Source organism: Anomaloglossus baeobatrachus, chromosome 1, assembly GCF_048569485.1.
Source record: "Anomaloglossus baeobatrachus isolate aAnoBae1 chromosome 1, aAnoBae1.hap1, whole genome shotgun sequence".
Classification (NCBI taxonomy): domain Eukaryota; kingdom Metazoa; phylum Chordata; class Amphibia; order Anura; family Aromobatidae; genus Anomaloglossus; species Anomaloglossus baeobatrachus.
Window position 1 is genome coordinate 556,283,886 of NC_134353.1, and position 20,724 is coordinate 556,304,609.

At 40.5% G+C, this 20,724-nt stretch overlaps 1 protein-coding gene across 5 annotated transcripts in view; it reads right to left on the reverse strand.

Annotated features, from left to right (window-relative positions):
- LINGO2 (leucine rich repeat and Ig domain containing 2) overlaps positions 1-20,724 on the reverse strand; it is a 2,307,572-nt gene that overhangs the window by 1,572,339 nt on the left and 714,509 nt on the right. The window contains exon 4 of one of the 5 annotated variants that reach the window (XM_075316939.1): positions 12,038-12,122. The exons of the other annotated variants lie outside the window; for them this stretch is intronic. The gene's annotated coding sequence lies outside the window, so the exon portion shown is untranslated. The remainder of the gene's footprint in view (positions 1-12,037; positions 12,123-20,724) is intronic. 5 annotated transcript variants of the gene reach the window in all.

The window sequence follows — 20,724 nt, forward strand, 5'->3', positions numbered from 1 at the left end:
AAATTACAATAACCTGCTGGGTTTGGTGGAAGTGAATAACAAATAAAGTTTGGTATAGTCACCATGTTCTTCAACCATACAAAGGAATGTTAACCCATGAAGAGGTGATATTTCTCTATAACTGTGGCAGCATTTCATAGTAAAACACAAATGTCTATAAGGATAAAATTTTTAATTCAGCTGACAGGTTCCCTTTAATATAATTTTACCACTTATGCCCAGTTGTTTAAGTGTTATGCTATAGTATGTCAATTTTTCCCAGTACAGACATTTCTCAACAGTGCATATTCATTGACCTTAAGATGTTGCACTCTTTTTTTTTACCCTTTTCTTACAAAACACAATATTGTTATGTAATGTAATTTTTGTGCCACACAATAAAGATTGTATTTTAATATAAATTGGTGATTTTTTATTCTTTGGGTTCTTAGATTGCAATGTAACATGTAAATGCAACTATCTTTAAATCATCATCGTGGTCAATGTGGCTATCTTTCCCTCCCCCACTTTTTTCATATTGTTATCCCTGATAAAATTAACTTTATGGGGAAACTGATAGGAATCCTCAGGTGTGTAGTAATCTTACTGACCTCTTGACCTGGATGACTTCAGTTTGGGCGGTATCCACACTGCGATCTCTCTGGGCAGGTTACGATCCAGGGCTTCTTTCATTCTCTGCCTCTGATGCGCGGCCGCATGTGTCTCCCTACATGCATGGTTATGATGGCGTCCTTAGCAGTGGAGACTTACATACTGATGTCACAGGAAGTTTTCTTCCCTCCGATCTCCACTGCGGACGCCGGGTGACTGAATGCTGCTGCATTCAGAACACCGTCCGCGCGTAATTACAGCTGGGCGGAAGTAGGCGTGACGGGCACTCACACGGGAGGTTTATAAAGCTGCACCTTTCACACACTTTTTATTTGTCCCCCGAAGAAGCGTTGGAGAAGTGAAACATGTGTTGGGATGCCGGTCCCCACGTGCAACCCTGGTCTGTCACTTCACTAATATGGGTGAGTGTCTTTTATTCATCGTCAGGTCAGCACTTGTGACCGGACTGCATTAGGGCAACTTTGCACATGCTTATATATCCCTGTGATGAATGGATTCACTCCATTTGTATTTGTTTTTGGATATACATCCAGGGGCATGTGGGGTCTTAATCATTTCCCTTCTGCACTTTACGCACCTGCCTTGACTCCTATTGTCTAAAATATTTTTACTGTCTTGAAGCATTACTACAATAAATATTTATATAGCATCATTTTGGCTTTATGTGATTGTTCTTACTGATGTGCAAAAATTAAAGACTTTTTCTTTCTGTGCCTTTATATCTTTTAAAGTTGTTGCACACCTACATGATGAGATTTGCCTTGGGTCCCTGTTCCTTTGTCTTTTATGCTTTCTTTGAGGGTGATTCTAGAAGCAATAAATAAAATTATAAAATTGAGCTATATAAATAAAAAAATCAGATTTTTTTCCCTCAAAATTAGTTTTAACCCCAAATTTAGCATTTTCACAAGAGTGAATGGAGAAAATGGACAGTTCAAATTGTTGAGCGCACATTAGGGCTCGGAATAGAAAGATCCCTGGTTGACTTTAGTAAATCAAAATTGGCTGGAATCGTAGTGGATGTGTATTATATTGCATTTGGAGAGCCCTGATGTGCCTAAAGAGCAGAAACCATTTTGGAAAATAGACCCTTAAATGAATTTACCTAGATGTGTGGTCAGCACTTTTAAACACACAAGTGCTTCAAGTGATTTTATATCATTGAGTGGTCAAAGTGAAAAATGTATCTTTTGCTATAAAATGTTGCTATAACCCCAATAACCGCATAATCAAAAAAATGGAATACAATTTGTTGTGCAATTTCTCTTTAGTACAGGGATACTCCATATGTGGTGAAAAATTACTTTTTGGGAGCACAGCAGGAATCAGAAGGGAAGAAGCAGTATTTGAATTTTGGTGCACAATATTGGTTGGATTAGGTAGTGAATGCCCTATCGCATTTGCACAGCCCCTGATATGCCCTAACAGTGGACACCTCCCCAACAATAGACCGTATTTTTGAAAATAGACCCCTCATAAAAATTATCTAGATCTGTGGTGAGCACCTTGAACCCCTCAGGTGCTTCACAGAGATTTCTAACCGTTAAAATGAAAAAATACATTTTCATCACAACATGTTGTCCTTAAACCAAAATTTTTAATTTTCACAAGGGTAACAGGAGAAAATGGAGCACATGATTTATTGTGCGATTTTTCCTAAGTACATTAATACCCCATGAGTAATGGAAAATTACTTTTTGGGTGCATGGCAGGGCTCAGAAGGAAAGGAGTGCTATTTGAAATTTGGAGTGCCATTTTAGCTGGAAGAGTTTGTGGACGCCATGTTACATTGCAATATCCCTGATATGTCAAAATAGCAGAAACACCCCACAAATGAACCCATTCTGGAAACTGCACCTCAAAAGGAATTATTATTGAGGTGTAATGAGCAATTTTAACCATCTGGAGATTCACGGAATTGTAGAACATTTTGCTATGAAAATAAAAATATACAAGTTTCCCTACTAAAATGTTGCATGGCCTCAAAGTTTTATTTTTCCAAACGGTAGTAGGGAAAAATAGATGATATTGTGTCCCTGGAAAACACCCATGGAGTCAAATGTAGTGAATGTTGCATAAATAAAAATTGTAAAGAAGCCTTGTAATAATTTTTTATGCCGTTCACATTGTGGTATAAATGTAAAGGCAGATTTATATATTTTTTTGTTTGGCTACTATCACACTAAAAAACAAGTTTTTTTCAAAATAAAGTTTTTGTGCATCACTGAAATTTGAAAACTATACTTTTTAATTTTTCTGCTGACAGAATTATATGAGTGCTTGTTTTTTAGTTTGGTGATTCGTAATTTTTATTGGTACCATTTTTGAGCCACATATTTTTTGATCACTTTCTATGCTGCTTTGTTGCAAGGCATATTCAAGAAGAAACAGCAATTCATGAATTGTGTTTTTTTAATGCCATTCACCAGGTTATAAAAGGGATAAGTGATAAGACATCTTTATTCCTTGGGTCAGTACGAGTACAGCGATACCACATTTATATTTTTTTATGTTTTGCTGCTTTGTCATCGGTCTAGCAGTGAGTTCACCTGCGGTCACAGCTGGCAGTTTCCATGGATACAACTGTGATTGCAGGTTAACTCACTGCCAGACTGCTCTGCTGCCTTGTCATGCAGTCTGACAGTCCAGAAGTGAGCTCACCAGAGTTCACAGCTGTGAGCTGCCAACTGTCACTTCAAGTGAATGCTGTGCCAGACTGTTGGGCTGTCAAACTGCGTGACATGGCAGCAAAAAATTCACCTGTTGTCACAATTGGTACCATGGGAGCCTGTGACTTCTGTTGACCTGACTAGCAGTCTTCTAGCCAGTGGCTCCCTCACTGCACTCAGTGTGTTCTGGATGCCGCAGTGAGCGGTCACATTTTCTAATGTAACTGCTAATTTTAGTCTCCAGATGTAGCCGAGCTGAGGATCACAGTGAAATATCATTGTTGATTATATCAGACCTGCAAGAGTATTTTGGTGGTTAAAAATGGATGAAAGAAGATGTCTTTGTTTTTTATTTCAAAAAAGGTTTTTTTTGTGTTTGTGTTTATTTCTTTTGACTTACAGGGAAAGACACCTTTCCATTACTAACCTAGAGCTTGATGATAGCAGAGACTTTTGACAAAACACATCTATCATTACCTCATAGATTTGTTCGATTGCCACCACACCAGGGTAATCGGGATGAGCTGGTAAAGCGATTTGTGCATTTAATGGATGTGCCACTTCAGGGGCAGATGCAGACTTATATTTTAGGCTGGGAATGACCCAATAAGCATGGAGTATAGTACGTCCCATCTATGGCTTCACCAGGGAGGGAGACGGGATGTACTATCTTCCTGGCGAAACGCATGTTGGTGGATCGGGGGGAATTCTCTGGCTTGGGGGCCCTGTTTTTTGGCAGCTACTATCGACAGATAGGACTTTTTGGTGGGTATTTGGTCACATTCAGGGATATTTGCTTTATGCGCTGACCTCCTTCTGCACTTGGCACTTTACTATAGGGCATAGATTATGCATAGGTCACTTTATAAGAGGCAATTGTTTTCTCACACACAGTTTCTATCTCTTATCCCTTGTGTTAGGAATCTATGATGTTTTCTTAATAATATTTATTTAATTCTTTGATTCTTTTGTGCACTTGCCACTTTATTATAAGCGATAGATTATGTACATATCATCTTTATGAGAGATAATTGTCTCGGTCACATATGTCCAATTGTACCTTTGATTCTAGAAATTATCCTATTACATGATATTATTTTTTATAACATATATTATTATGACATTTATGACTAAACCCATCATATCTTTCTTACCATCAAGTAGCATGCCTTTACCGATGTCCCCATTTCTGTATATTTTTAATGTTGTTGATTTTATATGTGTTCACCAAAACCCCCCTTTTTTTGTTTAATAAAATATGTCAGCACATCTGAACTCCTTTTTCTCTTGTTTTCATGTCTAAGTTATGGAGTTTGTGTTTGCAGTAGGTGGCACTCATCTGCAATTATGACTTATATGGTTATATGGAGAGTTGATTGTTTTATTTTGATAACCAGTGATGCTAAATCTGACAGCTGGAGACTGCTATTATGAGGGAAGAACCATAGATATTGTCCCCTTGCTAGCCTTATATTATCCCGCAGATGTTGTTTTATCTTGGTTGTTTGCAAAATAGAGGGGACTCCATGTTAATTTTAAAATGCATTTATTTATTTTGTTTTTATTATACAATACAGCAAACTGATTGCAAATAAGTAGAGATGCTGGCACATACGTTAGGGCGTGTTTATAGTAACCCAAGGTAATTTGGCCCATCCCAGTCTAAAAATAGCAGCCCACAGCCACCTCAGAAGTGGTGCATCAATTAGATGCACTAATTTGGCACATTGCTGCTCTCTTTCCAATTTTCCTGGAGTGGTGACAATATGGGTAATACTTTTGCAGTTGATGTCAGCTGTGAATTGACAGGTGAAACCAAGCCCAAAGGTTAGTAATGGATAGACATCTTTCTGACACCCCTATTAGTAACTTGGTAAGTGTAGGTTTAAAAAACCACACAGACAGGAAAACGTTTATTTGAATAAACACTCTCTCACATGCTTTGGTCACCAATTTAATGAATTCTAAAAATTCTCGATGGTCCGACAATCCATTTGATGAATAAACACTCCACCATTACTCCAATATAATCCAATGAAGTAATGACCTTGCCCATTTACTTCTATGGAGCTTTGTTCTTAGAACGAGGCTCCATAGGTCACTGCCAGTGTGTGGCAGCTCGGAATTACTCATGAGCGTGAGAAACTCTGGGATGCTGCTGACCGGCCGTAGTCTATGAATTACCCCCTTTACTACCACAACAGGGCAATTGTGAAGGGCAGGGAAAAGCGTCAGAAATGGTGCATCTAATGGATGAACATATTTTTTGGAGACTGTAGGCTCCTATTTTTTGGCTAGGAAGGGCCAAATATCTATGGAACTTATAGCCTGGTAATAATAGCCTCTAACTATCTGCTTTACCTTAGTTGAATATCAAAAATAGGGTAGAGCCAAAGCCATTTTTAAAGATTATTTATTTAATTAATTTTAAAAAATTGAGTGATCCCCTCTATTTTTCATAACCAGCGAAGACAGATGTGGGTTGCTTTACCTGTGTTGGTTATAAAAAGTAGGTGAACGCCCACGTCATTTTTTAAAAAACAACCTGTAATCCTTATCTACATTTGTTTACAGGGCAATTGCCCTATATTTTCCTTCCTTTTGCAACCGCTTAGCCCTGACTACGACCATTTTACAAACATTTTATAGCACAAGAGTTCAGTTTTCCACTGACGTTTAGCTAAAGTCCAACTGAACCTGGCAACCTCGAACTTCCAGGGGTCTGCTCATCCCTAGTTTTCACATTATTCAAATATTTGTAGGAATAATAGTAGAGTAAGAACACATTGATTCTCCAAAATTGAGATTTCATGGAGAATATGGTAGCTCAAATATTCCAGGACAGATGACAGGTTCCTTTTTAAGTTTTATTAATAATTAAAGTTGAATCTTAGCTTTACCAATATTGATTTTTTTAAGCAGATACCTTTCTTAAGCCTTTTGTGAAGTCAAAAGTGTTTGACAGTGAATCTGTCATGGTCAATATCTTAGGTGAAAAGTAAATTTTTGTGCTGACCATTTTCACAGATTTAATTGCTTGGACTAATGGTTAGAAAGATAAGAAAAAGATAAAGAGGACAGCATGCCAAAGGTTGTGATATGATTATAACATTTCTGGTAGTTGGTGGGAAATATATTGCTTGTACATATATCCTTCAATTAAAAATGTTTCATGCATAGGAAAAGGTATGTGATTAGTTAAATTTAAACAAATACTGTCTTTGCTCACATTTAAAGTCAGTTGCAGATTTTTTCAGTGCTTTTGATATTGGTGTATGGGATTTCTGATTCAGACATTCTTTTTTCATTTAATTGTTCTATTTAAGTTTTCCACAGATAGAGCAAGTATGCTGATGGGCAAACATGTTGGAATTGCCCGATACTCAATCAAGCATTAGTGTGCTCGATGTGCTTGATACTTGATCAAGCATTTTGAAGCTCAGGAGCCATGATCGAGTCCCCGCCCTCCTAGTTTCCCAGCTTTTTAATCAGCTAGTTAACATGCAGGGATTGGCTACTGGCATTACTGTGATTGTATTGGCAGCATAGCATCATCGGGTCTAAATAAGAGCCAGAGACTCCATGTTTGCCCTACTGTACCTGAAAATAGTGTAGGAAGAGATTCTGCTAGAGAAGGTACAGTATGTTTTAGTGTGACAGTACCTGGTGATACAATAAACTAACAATTCTTTTCAGGGCTAATTGAAAGCTATTTAAGTCTCCAGTAATACTAGTTCTTATACAGCAATTTATGTAGGGTGAGTTTCTCAAGAAAGGTTAGTGTACTAGAGGTCTGAAGGCAGGGTTTCTAGCCTTAAAGACTATGCTGGTGCTACCTATAAAATCTATTCTGTTATCCAATAATACCACTCTTATTCTGCACTTAGTATAGGATGAGTTTCTGGACAAGGGTTAATGTATTAGAGTCCAGTAGGAAGGGATTCTAGCCATAAAGACCTTGCTTGTGCTACCTAAAAAATGTACTCTATTATTTTCACGGTTCTGACAGGGAAATTTGGTGCATGATGAGACATACACAGCACACCCAAAGTGATAGAGAGAGGGAAGACCCCTCCTCCACTTACCTGCAACAGTACCCTGCACTCTTATACAGTCCCTATAAAGGTTCCTCACCTGTTGCCGAGCAGGAACCTGAAGCCCTGCATGATCCTACAATATTCTTGGCTTGTGACTGGACAGGTAAGGGACCCTAGCCTCAACCCTGCACTGAAACAACACAGAAGGGAAAGAATGACAGACAGGGGGAAACACATCAACAGACTGCTGCAGTCAGCACCAACACTGCAGCCTACATTTAACTTCCATTTGCAGCCCCCAAGCGCTAACTATGGCCATTTTGTAGCCCCGAACATCTTGTCACTATTAACTTGTACAGGATCCATCTCTTGGGGTCGAGTTCAAAATGTTTTTTTTAAATATATATATATATACATAGTTGGTATTCACTGCCCAATAAAAGTCCAATTTATTAACATAAATAATTATATTTTCCTATATGGTAAAGGTCATAAAAATGACAGGCCGAATTTCCAGTCTTTGGTTATCTCACTCCCCCAAAAATAATGTATGAAATGTTTGTATGCACACAAAAATACTACTCCCCCCAAAAAATAATGCTGAAAGTAACCTCTCAGTAGCTCCATCATTTGAAAATTACAAAAGGGTAAGATATTTAAAAATGGTGGAGCTAACATATTTTTTTTTTTTTAGAAAATTCTGAATTTTTTAAGCAACTAAAATACTTTAATACAGCAACATAAATTTGATGTTGCCAAAATCATTATGACCTGAGGGATCACATTGCTCAGTCTTTTTTACTGCACAAAGAATACTGTAGCAATGGAACCCAAAACAACAAACGTATTTAAACATTTCATTTGGATTTATTCGTTAATTCTTTTCTATTTTATGAGGTAAAAATAATGGTGTCATTTAAAATTACAACTTGGCCCCTTAAAAAAACAAGTCCTCACATATCTAAGTTTATGGGAAAATAAAATGAATTAAAAGATTAAATAAAAATAAAAAATGGCTGCATTATTAAGCAGCTAATAATGTTTATTTTTTAAATTGTTGGGTGACATTAAAAGGTTAACACTTGATAAACATAGAATTCAGAAAACATGGACATGCATTGGACTTCTTAATCATTAGGCTGCACAAAGTACAAATTTTTATTAAATCCAACATATGGCATAATTTGAGAAAATGCATGTGCTCGTACCTTAAGTCATAAAATGCCATGCAGCAATGCATTGTTATTGAGGCTTATTAAAAAAATGGGGATCTACAGGATTAGAGAACGTCTGTGGGGGATCTTGTACATTATTGAATGTGACAGCACATCAAAAGGTGAGATGAAAATGCAATCCTCATTAACAAGCCTATCATATTGAATAAATCATCATTATCTAAATTAGCATTGCCATCATTTGTGACATTCCAGTCGACTTTAGGTCAAACTGGACTTTGCATGAATTTAAAGGCAAAACACTCGGACTTTTCTAAAGATGTATGAGAGATATTGGCTCAGATATTAAAGAACACTTTTACTGCCGGTATTAGTAGTAAACCAATTTAACAAGAACATTTTAGATACAGATCAGTCTCATTGTTTTATATTTTTATTTTAAATGTCAAGTTTAATTAGGATTGCCAAAGAACAACCAAAATTAACTCCAATTCAACTTTTTCATTTTTTAAACTAAACCCAATTACTTGGGTTTAGCACTTTAATTTTCATTAATATTAGCATAATTATTATTTTTGACAGAAGTAATAATTGAATTATAATGACCCCTTATACATAAGGCTGCACACATAATATTTCATGTTTATTACAGGAAGGTAATGTACTGTAAAACATGCGGAAATATAAATATAAAAATGTCTTGTAAAATCACAGCCTTGCAAACTCACTTTTCAGAGAAAATTCATGCACGCTGTTAAAGTGTTGAATACTAATTATAGTGTTCTCAAAAAATGCTTTCAAACATTATTAGGTCAACATTTTTAGAATATTAATTGTAAAATGTGACTTAGGAACAGAACTTCAACTCTCAATTTGCTTGAGTCAATTTCTGAAACTTGGTTTGTTGCAACTGAAAGTCAATTTATTACCTCAGATAACTTCCACAAAGTAAACTGGAAAAGTTTGGAGTTATTGCCCTGTATGGTATAAAGCTATAACATTTTGAGCACCAATCTTTCAAGTAGACGATGAATAGAAATAACATAATGTTTTGTAGATGGTGAAAAATTCAATGTAAATCAAAACAAATCTGATTTATTAAGTTGATCATCCTTTTTCATCATTTTTGTTCTAGATCTTAAGAACATTTGATTTACATTTGGATGGAAAATTATAATTTTCTGTATAGCTTTCAGTGGTTTGTCTCCATACTATTAAAACCATTGCGCAAACTTAATTCATGCCTAAAGGGACATAGGCTTGCAAACTATCTTTTTCAAATCTGTTACAAGACCATTGAAGAAAAATCTTCATCTAGACAAAGGGGCCTAAAACTGTGGCTTGGAAGCCACTTAGAGTTTGAGGGTTAATTATGTGTAACTTGCGTCTACAAAAAGTTATGAAGAGCAGGAGTGCAGATAGTGACTTTTGCGAGTAGCCAAATACAGAAAAGCACTAATACTAGAATACTAGCTGTGTCAATGGAGAGATAATAATGTTAAAAGGAACCTGTCAGCAGATTTGGGGCCTATAAGCTGCGGCCACCACAACCGGGCTCTTATATACAGCATTTTAACATGCTCCATATAAGAGCCAAGGCCGCTGTGTAGAACGTAAAAAGAACTTTATAATACTTACCTAAAATGGTCGCTGCGGTGAAGTTGGGCCATGTGGGTGCCTCCGTTCTCCAGTGCCAGCACCTCCTCTTTTGGCCATCTTTGTCTTCCTTCTGAAGCCTGTGTCCAGGACACATCCTACATCATACACACTCGCCAATCCACGCAGGGGCACTGCAATACTTTGATCTGCCCTACTCAGTGCAGATCAAAGTGCGCCTGCGCATGACCTCAATGCCGGCGAGTTTGGATGACGTAGGACGCGTCATGCACCCTGGCTTCAGAAGAAGGATGACAAAGATGGACGAAAGAGGAGGCGATGGCACAGGAGAATGAAGACGATCATCCGACCAGTCTGCACCGCAATGTCCCTTAGGTAAGTATTATAAAGTGATTTTTACATTCTACACAGTGGCCTGGGCTCTTATATACAGCATGTTAGAATGCTGTATATAAGAGCCCACTGATGGTGGCCACAGCTTATAGGCCCCAAAACTGGTGACAGGTTCCCTTAAAGATGGAAATGAATGATACTGCCAGTTAGACCTGTGCATGAATCTGGATGCAATAGTGTGGTGGGAGTGCTTGATTAATGAATATCAAACAAGAGTTTAGGGTGAGCAGTCTGGATGTAAATATAATTCCTCAGAATGACAGCTTTGGCTGTTATTATACTTGTAATGAGGTCTTTGGGTGTCACTATTGTGGAAGGAGGGAGGCAATAGATGATGTCCCTACTCTGGATTTGTCTCACTGTCCTCTTTTAATTCTCAATGTTCCTCTTAGGGTAAGAAAGGTTATAGACCACTGATCCAGACTTTATCCACACATATAAGTTGAATACTGTGAATATATAAGGTAACTGATGAGGGGAAAACATTTCACTAGAGGGTTTTTGGAGGACTCTGCACCAGCGACTTCATGAGTAGTGTTTGGTGTGGGAATACATCCCTACCGGTATCCCTGGCTCATCTTATTTTAGTAGGCCTGGTGCAATAGAATTATTGCAGCTCTAGGCACACATTATGCTGTCCTGTGCCTACTAATCATAAGAGAAAATGGAGGTTTTAACAATTAGGGGGCAGTTTGCAAGGTTCTAGTCATGCAGCGAAGGACTATTGACATGAACGCTGGACCAGAAACCTGCAAATTATGTTGCCTCATTTAGAGAGAAAGTGAAAAAAAGAGCAGTCCCGGAAGACTTCTGATGGCCTTGTAGTTTCTTTTGGCTGATCACTTTTCTAACTAATGTACTTACAGATTTTCTGCAATGCAAAATGGCAGAAAATTTTTATTGTAGCATATTCAGCATGCTGCTTTACTTTGCATTTAAGAAATAAACATAAAAAAATTCCATGCAAACGTACAAAACATGTAAGAAGTGCAACACCTCTACACTTCTGTGCCCTGCAAGGACTTAGATCTCCATGTACAAAATAGAATTCCTCCTTTGTAATGAATGTAAATCCACATTTTTCAGTAATATATTGGAAAAGAGAAAACTTTCCTTGAGTAAAATGTACAGCATCAATATTCATAAATAGAATACATCATTATCTCATTGCATCTTCTTCAGTTCCACTTTCAGCACATCTATAAATATTGCAGTGCATCCAGGGTATAGTATATGAAAATGCCTGGAGCAGCTGTCAATATTATAGTGAATGCTGTAGTTGTTGATAAGAACTGTGGTAGTTTTATTGAGGTAATCCTTGAAATGTCATCAGCCTATACAGTGTACCAGCAGTTACTTCTACTCAAATAATATATTGCTTAAAGTTTATCTTATGTATCACTTCAACACTTGCTGTTTTCATTAAAGAACAAGAATGGTGAAAAAAACCCATAAATGAAACAAAAACACAAAAAAAGTAAACCAAATATAAAATATAAAGGCTTACGATATCTTTTGGCCATCATATACTTACGGCACAATGCAAGGTTATCAATTGGACTGTGTTAACCTTAAGGCATGTTAGGCCTGTGCCTCTGGACACCTCATGGGAAGGGTTTCTGCCGAAGGAAACATGTACAAATGTATACAGTGAATAATGGGAACTCATCTTTTATTTTATCTGTTTTTATGTTAATTAGCTGATCAGCTCACCATGAGAGAAAGAAAAGGTCACCCAGTGAGAGACAAGGATAAATTTGTAGATGTTGTTAAAGGGAACCTGTCAGCAGAAATTTCCCCTAAAACCTAACAGATTCCCCCTCTGCAGCTCCTGGGCTGCATTCTAGAAAGGTCCCTGTTATTATTGTGCCCCCTTTCTGACAAAAAAAAAGAGTTTATAAAGAGGTACCTTTTTGGCTTCGGATTCTATAAATGTGACACGGGGGCGGGCAGCCTGATGGCCGTTATTCTGCCCCCTGGTCCTGTATGCCGCCCCCATCGCTGATTTCCATACTTTTGGATGCCGCCCATTGCTCCAGCCATCCCCGCGCATGCCCAGTGCCAGTCTCACGGGACTGAGCACTGTGACTGCTGGTGACGTGTGCGCAGGCAAGTGATTATGGGCGGGACTGTGACTGTTATCAGCAAGTACCCGCCCATAATCTCGTGAGCGCGCAAACCTCTCCAGCGGGCACACTGTGCTCAGTGTAGATGCTAAACTGTATGGGCTGCTTCCAGGGATGACGTCCCTTTGTCACGTGATAGGGACATGTTCAAAATATTATCACGTGACAAAGGGACGTCATCCCTGGAAGCAGCCAATACAGTCTAGCATCTACACTGAGCACAGTGTGACCGCTGGAGCGGTTTGCGCGCTCACGAGATTATGGGCGGGTACTTGCTGATAACAGTCACAGTCCCGCCCATAATCACTTGCCTGCGCACACGTCACCAGCAGTCACAGTGCTCAGTCCCGTGAGACTGGCACTGGGCATGCGCGGGGATGGCTGGAGCAGTGGGCGGCGTCCAAAAGTATGGAAATCAGCGATGGGGGCGGCATACAGGACCAGGGGGCAGAATAACGGCCATCAGGCTGCCCGCCCCCGTGTCACATTTATAGAATCCGAAGCCAAAAAGGTACCTCTTTATAAACTCTTTTTTTTGGTCAGAAAGGGGGCACAATAATAACAGGGACCTTTCTAGAATGCAGCCCAGGAGCTGCAGAGGGGGAATCTGTTAGGTTTTAGGGGAAATTTCTGCTGACAGGTTCCCTTTAACTATTATGAGCAACTTATTGCAATTTTCTTTTGTCGTTTGAGTAGACAAACAATCTAAATCCATTCATGACTTATGTGGGCTTTACACGTTACAATCTATCGTGCGATTGCACGAGCGATCGTACCCGCCCCCGTCGTTTGTGTGTCACGGGCAAATCGCTGCCCGTGTCGCACAAAGTCGTTAAACCGCCGTCACACGTACTTACTTGCTGAGCGTGCTCACTGTGGGCGGCGAACATCCTCTTCCTGATGGGGGAGGGACGTTCGGCATCACAGCAACGTCACACAGCCGCCGGCTATATATATATATATATATATATATATATATATATATATATATATATAGCCGAAGGCTATATATTTTTAATGGGGTCTAAAATTCATGGCATTGAAATACCAGCATATAAAAGGCAAGTAGATAGATGTCTGGTCGCACACTTCTTCAATGTTGTATCTTAACGGGATATTCCCAGCATGTTTTACATATTGAAGTATTATTACAGATCTACTGTGCCCGTCATGAGACGTAAAAAAGTAAAAGCCACGTGTTAATCAGGCTGGAAGCATTATGGGGGCATGTTCGTTCATTTTAACTTTTTCCCAGTGCTTTGATACATCCTCTGCACTTACAACCTAATATGCATAAGCTGAAACAAACATTGTGTTTTTGCTGTAAATTTATCTGCAGCAAAATCTGCTCTCTTGGCAATAAAAATGCTTTTAAAACATCTCTCTTCCGGTCATGCGCACTAAACCTCTCTGAAGCTGGAACCGTACTCCTGGCTTCATAGTGCGCACAACCGGAAGTGTGGTAACTTCTGATCATATGCACTTACTCTAAGCCCAGCGTCTGAGAGGTGGTGACAATGGACAAAGGTACGCATCACCACTAATAATGATAGGCAATGGGCATTGGATAGCATGTTAACACACACCTGCGGGCGTGCTAATAAGCTCAGTGGGCCAAATCAGTTCAGGAACTAACGCCCTTGCAACTCGTCTCCGCGCTCATTAGCATATCATAAAGGATCTTTAGAAATACTTTTTCTAAAGATCTCTTTATGTATGTTACTAGATACAGGGACAGTTAGGCAGGGATTAGAAATATGCATCCAGAACTGTTTGTGGTTCTGGGTGCATATTGCACCTGACAGGTTCCCTTTAAAGCATGACTCCAGCCCTGAAAAAAAAAGGCTTTAGTGGTGCTTTAAACTCTTCCCGGCAGTTTTAATTTGCACCAAAATTATTCAAATTGAAGTAAGCTAATCTGCCAACTTTGAATTTTAGGAGATTTTCTTTTTAAGACTTAACCTCAAATATGTTTTACATTTTAACTCTCTAGTGTTTTTAGTTGTGCTCTATGTAGCTTTTACATATACTGATTGCATTATTTATCATATATATTCTATATAAATGGAAGATTACAAAACTCTGCTCTTAGTTTGCTTTAACCTCAGTGCTCATCTGATGTTCTAAAATGAACTTCACAGACCGAGATTTTCAAAAGCATCCTTGCATGCGTGTAAAGCAGCAAAGCACTTTAGAGGTCCACCTCGACAAACACTTCAACTTACATTTGATTCTGCCCGCTTTTACACTCAGCACAGTCGCATTACGACAACAAACAAAACATTAAAATCCATTAGAACTGACCTGTGTGACATACCAAAATGTAAGTTTATTTTTCTAACTCACTTTAACAAAAAAACATTGATACATATAATACGGAAAGTGACATAGGATTACTAGAATGTTAACATACATAAAATGTGAACAATAATAATTTGCAAGTAGTAGTTATTTAATAATAACAATATTAAACTTCACCTAGTGAATTGTATAATTGATTGTATTATGTATGGAATGTACTTTACCATTTCTCTTTTTCACTATCAATTTCCCATGTCAATCATATATTTTGTTGCCCTGCTTATATCAATGAAAAGAACAATGTTTAAAGCAAAACATTACAGAAATTTTAACTAATTTTCTCATATTAACAAATAAGCAAAAATTATTGAAACAAAAGAAAGGGAAGAGCCCTATAAAAAATAACTAACTGTAATTAGTTGCCATACTTTCAGGAAGACAACTCTCAACCCTATTGACCAGTGGAGGCTGAAAGATGAATCTCCATCTTTTAATATAAAACTTTGATTGTAATTGATTCTAGGATCATATAACTATTTTTAGTCTTTCATTTGCTACAAATAAAGTTAGCATTATTTATTTTACAAATTTATATAGCACCACATTTTTTCACATCACTGTACAAAGATTATCATCACTTATTATTCAAAATGTTTTGGGGATGATCCAAGAATTTCACTCCCAATTTCTTGGGAAAAACTCTATTCAGTGAAGACAGATTTCCCAATTATTGAGATAGGAAATGGTAGTTGGTGTTTTTAAAATGTTATGGAGGGTAAGAATGAAGGGAGAGCCAGAAGCCAGCTAAGACATTCTGCTGAAAGACCTTAAAGGGAACCTGTGACCGGATGGTTATAATAATCACCTAACGGTCGGTGCAGAGCAGACTGGTGAAATGGGCGTCTCCATTCTCTGGGTCCACGCCACATCTTTTGGCCATCTTTGTCCTCCTTCTTCTGATGCTAGTAGTACTAGGTAGCAAGTGCACTACAATACTTTAATCTGCCCTACTCAGGGCAGATCAAAGTGCGCCTGTGTAGAACCTCAATGTTGGCTAGTGTAGATGACATAGAACGTGTCATCCACAGTAGCTTCAGAAGAAGGAGGACAAAGATGGCCAAAAGAGGAGGTGCAGACCCAGAGAATGAAGACGCCCATCTCACCAGTCTGCTCCACACCGACTGTTAGGTGAGTATTATAAGCATCCGGTAACAGGTTCCCTGTAAACATCAGATACAGTTTTCCATAGAAGACATAATTTACCCATGAATCAACAATGTTGCTGAATGTCAGTTTAGTAGGAGATAAAAAAGCAGATTTCTCTAAAGAGATATATTACAAAGTTTATTATTTTCGCATGTACTATTGATTAAAAAAAAAGACGATTACTCTTTAAAAGGTAAATGCCTCATAATGGATTTTGCACTCCTGCTACAGTCTCTAGGGCCAATGCTAGCACCATCCATGGCTGTTTAACCCTCTTAATGGTGGCTCGGCTCGAGTTCGGTTCGCCGAACGGAGGTCCCGTTCGAGTTCAGTTCGGCAAACTGGTTCGGCGAACCACTCGAACTGCATAGGAAACAATGGGAGGCAATCACAAACACATAAAAACACCTAGAAAACACCCTCAAAGGTGTCCAAAAGGTGACAAACAACTCACAACACAACACAAACACATGGGAAAGTGACAAGGACATATACTCATGAAAAAACAAAAGAGCTGGACAAGGAAAAAGAGGAGGAGACACAGATATAGGCATGGCACGCCCTTCTAAAATCATGTAAAACACCGCAAGGTGATTCCAAGCAGAGTCTCCCTTTTTTCCAAAAATTGGGCCACACACACACCCACCCCTTCAGTAGCAGCACTTGTGCAGCAGTTGTACACTTCACAGCTAGATTTGCATCAAGCACATTCAAAAATACGCCATCCTTAACCGTCCCCAGGATGACACCGGGGTAGGTAGCTAAGTCTTTCCTGATCCCAACTCTGTTCATCTTGGCTCCTTTTAAAAAACACAACAAGCAAGGGTTACTCCAAGCGGAGTCTCCCTTTTTTCCAAAAATTAGGCCACACACACACCCACCCCTTCAGTGTCAGCACTTGTGCCCTAGTTGTACACTTCACAGGTAGATTTGCATCAAGCACATTCAAAAATACGCAATCCTTTACCGTCCCCAGGATGACACCGGGGTAGGTAGCTAAGTCCTTCCTGATCCCAGATCTGTTCATCTTGGATCATTTTTAGAAACACTGTAAGCAAGGGTTACTCCAAGCAGAGTCTCCCTTTTTTCCAAAAATTGGGCCACACAGACACTCACCCCTTCATTAGCAGCAGTTGTGCCCCAGTTGTACACTTCACAGGTACATTTGCATCAAGCACATTCCAAATCCACAAGCATTTACTCTCCCCAGGATGACACAGGGGTAGTAAATTCCTTGTGGATCCATGACTTGTTCATTTTGATGAACGTTAGTCTGTCCACATTGTCACTGGACAGACGCGTGCGCTTATCTGTCAGCACACAACCAGCAGCACTGAAGACACGTTCATAGACAACGCTGGCAGCTGGACACGACAAAATCTCCAAGGCGTAAGTGGAGAGCTCTGGCAATTTTTCAAGATTTGAAGCCCAAATTGAGCAAGGCTCCATTTGCAAAGTAATGGCATTGATGTACATTTGGAGATACTCCTGTATCATCCTCTCCAGCCGTTGACTATTTGTCAGACTTGTTGTCTCTGGTGGCCTTGCAAAGGAGGGTCTAAAAAAGTTATGAAAAGATTCAATAAAATTGCTGTTACCAGCACCAGATACGGTGCTACTGGTACGGGTAGACTGTTGAAGATGACGAGACCGTCCCATGTTTGTCAAGTTGCAACTGGGAGATTCACTCCCTGCACCTGCACCGTTGTTTGGTGGAAAAGCCGAGTTAAGAACGAGTAACAGCTTCTGCTGATACTCCTGCATACGTGCGTCCCTTTCTATGGCTGGAATTATGTCACAAAATTTGGACTTGTACCGGGGATCTAATAGTGTGGCAAGCCAGTAGTCATCATCACTTCTAATTTTGACAATACGAGGGTCATGTTGGAGGTAGTGAAGCAAGAAGGCACTCATGTGTCTTGCGCAGCCATGTGGACCAAGTCCACACTGTGTTTGTGGCATAGAGGTGCTAACCGTTCTTTCTTCCTCTGACATCTCCCCCCAACCTCTTTCAACGGAAATTTGACCAAGGTCTCCCTCATCCGCTGAGTCTTCCATGTCCATGGACAGTTCGTCCTCCATTTCTTCATGTTCTCCTGCACCTTCCTCAACATTTCGCCTGCTACCATGTGCCCTTGTTGATCCCTGTCCCCCATGGTCCCATGTCTGCCGCGTTGGTGATAATGAACGTCTGGACCTTGGTAATGTTGTTGTCTCTTGCGCATATGAATCCTCCTGTAGTTCCTCCCCTTCCTGTTGTCCCACCCCCTGACTACGAATAGGGTTTAGCGTGTGCTCCAGCATGTAAATGACTGGAATTGTCATGCTGATAATGGCATTGTCAGCGCAAAACATATTCGTCGCCATGTCGAAACTGTGCAGAAGGGTGCATAGGTCCTTGATCTGAGACCACTCCATCAGGGTGATCTGCCCCACCTCTGCATCTCGTTGGCCCAGGCTATACGTCATGACGTATTGCACCAGGGCTCGACGGTGCTGCTACAGTCGCTGTAACATGTGGAGAGTCGAATTCCAGCGTGTCGGCACATCGCATTTCAGGCATTGAACCGGCAGGCCGAAAGACTTCTGGAGCGATGCAAGTCGCTCAGCAGCGGTGGTTGAACGGCGGAAGTGAGCAGACAGTTTTCGTGCCCTGTTCAGAAGGCCATCTAGGCCGGGATAGTGTGTTAAAAATTGCTGGACAACAAGGTTCAACACGTGAGCCATACAAGGCACGTGTGTCACCTTGCCCAGGTGAAGGGCCGCACCCAGTTTTGCAGCATTGTCACACACGGCGTTACCAGGCTGCAGGTTGAGTGGAGACAACCATTTATTAAACTCAGTCTCCAGAGCTGCCCACAACTCAGCCACTGTGTCACTCTTATTTCCAAGACATTTCAAGCTAAAGACTGCCTGATGCCGTTGCGCTCTGCTGCCAGCATAGTAATGAGGGGTGCGTGATTCCTTCTGCGCAGTTAGAAAACAGGTGGCCTGACCAGGCAGGCTTGGGGCGGAGGTGGAGGACCCAGACGAGGTGGAGGAGGCAGAAGCAGTGGCGGAACTTGGACAGACAGAGGATTGACACACAAGTTGTGGGGACGGCAAGACTTGTGCAGCAGACCCTTCCCCATCTATCACCATAGTTACCCAGTGCCCAGTCAGCGACATGTAACGTCCCTGTCCATGCTTACTGGTCCAAGTATCGGTGGTGAAATGCACCCGTTGACACACAGAGTTTCTCGAGGAAGCGGTGATGTTGTGTGTGACATGCTGGTGTAGCGCAGGCACACCTTTCTTGGAGAAGTAGTGGCAACTGGGCATCTGGTACTGAGGCACAGCGACAGACATAAGGTCTCTAAAATCCTGTGTGTCCACCAGGCGGAAAGGCAGCATTTCGGTAGCCAAGAGCTTACAGAGGGATAAAGTCAACCTCTTAGCTTTGTCATGGGTCGCAGGAAATGGACCTTTATTTGTCCACATCTGAGGGACAGAGATCTGGCTGCTGTGTGTAGACAGTGTTGAGTAGGGTGTCCCTGGAAAAATTCAGGTTTGTGAGGAAAGTGCAGGCGTAGATATGATGTTGCCTTCATCCAACATTGGTGCTATAGATGACTGAGAGAGCTGTACATGCACTTGTTTCCCCTTTCAAAGCAACTTATGACCTACCAAGCAAACTGCCTGTTGCGGTTACAGTGGTGGAAGTTGTGCGTGGAAAACCAGGTGTGACAGCTGTACCCACAGTCCCAGAAGATGAAGAGCGCCCGGATACACTGGAAGGGGCAGGCGGTGGATGGTTCGCTTCGCTAGGCCGCATTGCAGTACGGTGAGCTTCCCACCGGGACATATGATATTTATTCATGTGACGATTCATGGAAGAAGTTGTCAAACTGCTGAGGTTTTGCCCTCTGCTAACAGAATCACGACAAATTTTACAGATCACATAATTTTGGCGATCTTTTGCTATGTCAAAAAAGGACCAGGCTAGGCAAGGCTTAGAGGGCATGCAACCTGCTGATCCACCCCGACTAGTGCTCAGAGGCACAGTGGTGGCTGAGGATGCAGTTGTAGACGGGCTACCAGTGCTCCGACTCTGTCCAGGAAGGCGCAAGGTAACTTTGTCGTCGGTTGCATCCTCCTCCACCGCCTCTGTTGACCTCCTCGAGTGCCTGACTGTGGGTTGACAGGAGGTGGGATCTAGAACTTCCTCATCAATTGTTGTGTTTGCACTCCCCTCACCCTCAGACCGAGCCTCTTCTTGCCCTGACAGAATATTTAAGTTGTCATCCCAATCTGGTATCTGTGTCTCATCGTCATCAGTATGTTCCTCATTGTCTATAACAACAGGTGTTACAGTTTGTGAAAAAGGGTCAACATTATGCTCAGAAACTTGGTCATCACGGCCTGAATCTGAGTAACAAAGGTTCTGGGCATCACTGCAGACCATTTCCTGGTCTGTACTCACTGTAGCTTAAGAGCAGACCTCTGATTCCCAGGCTATAGTGTGACTGAACAGCTCTGCAGACTCAGCCATCTCAGTTCCACCATACTGTGCAGGGCGGATGGAGACTTCAGAGCTGGGAGAAAGCAA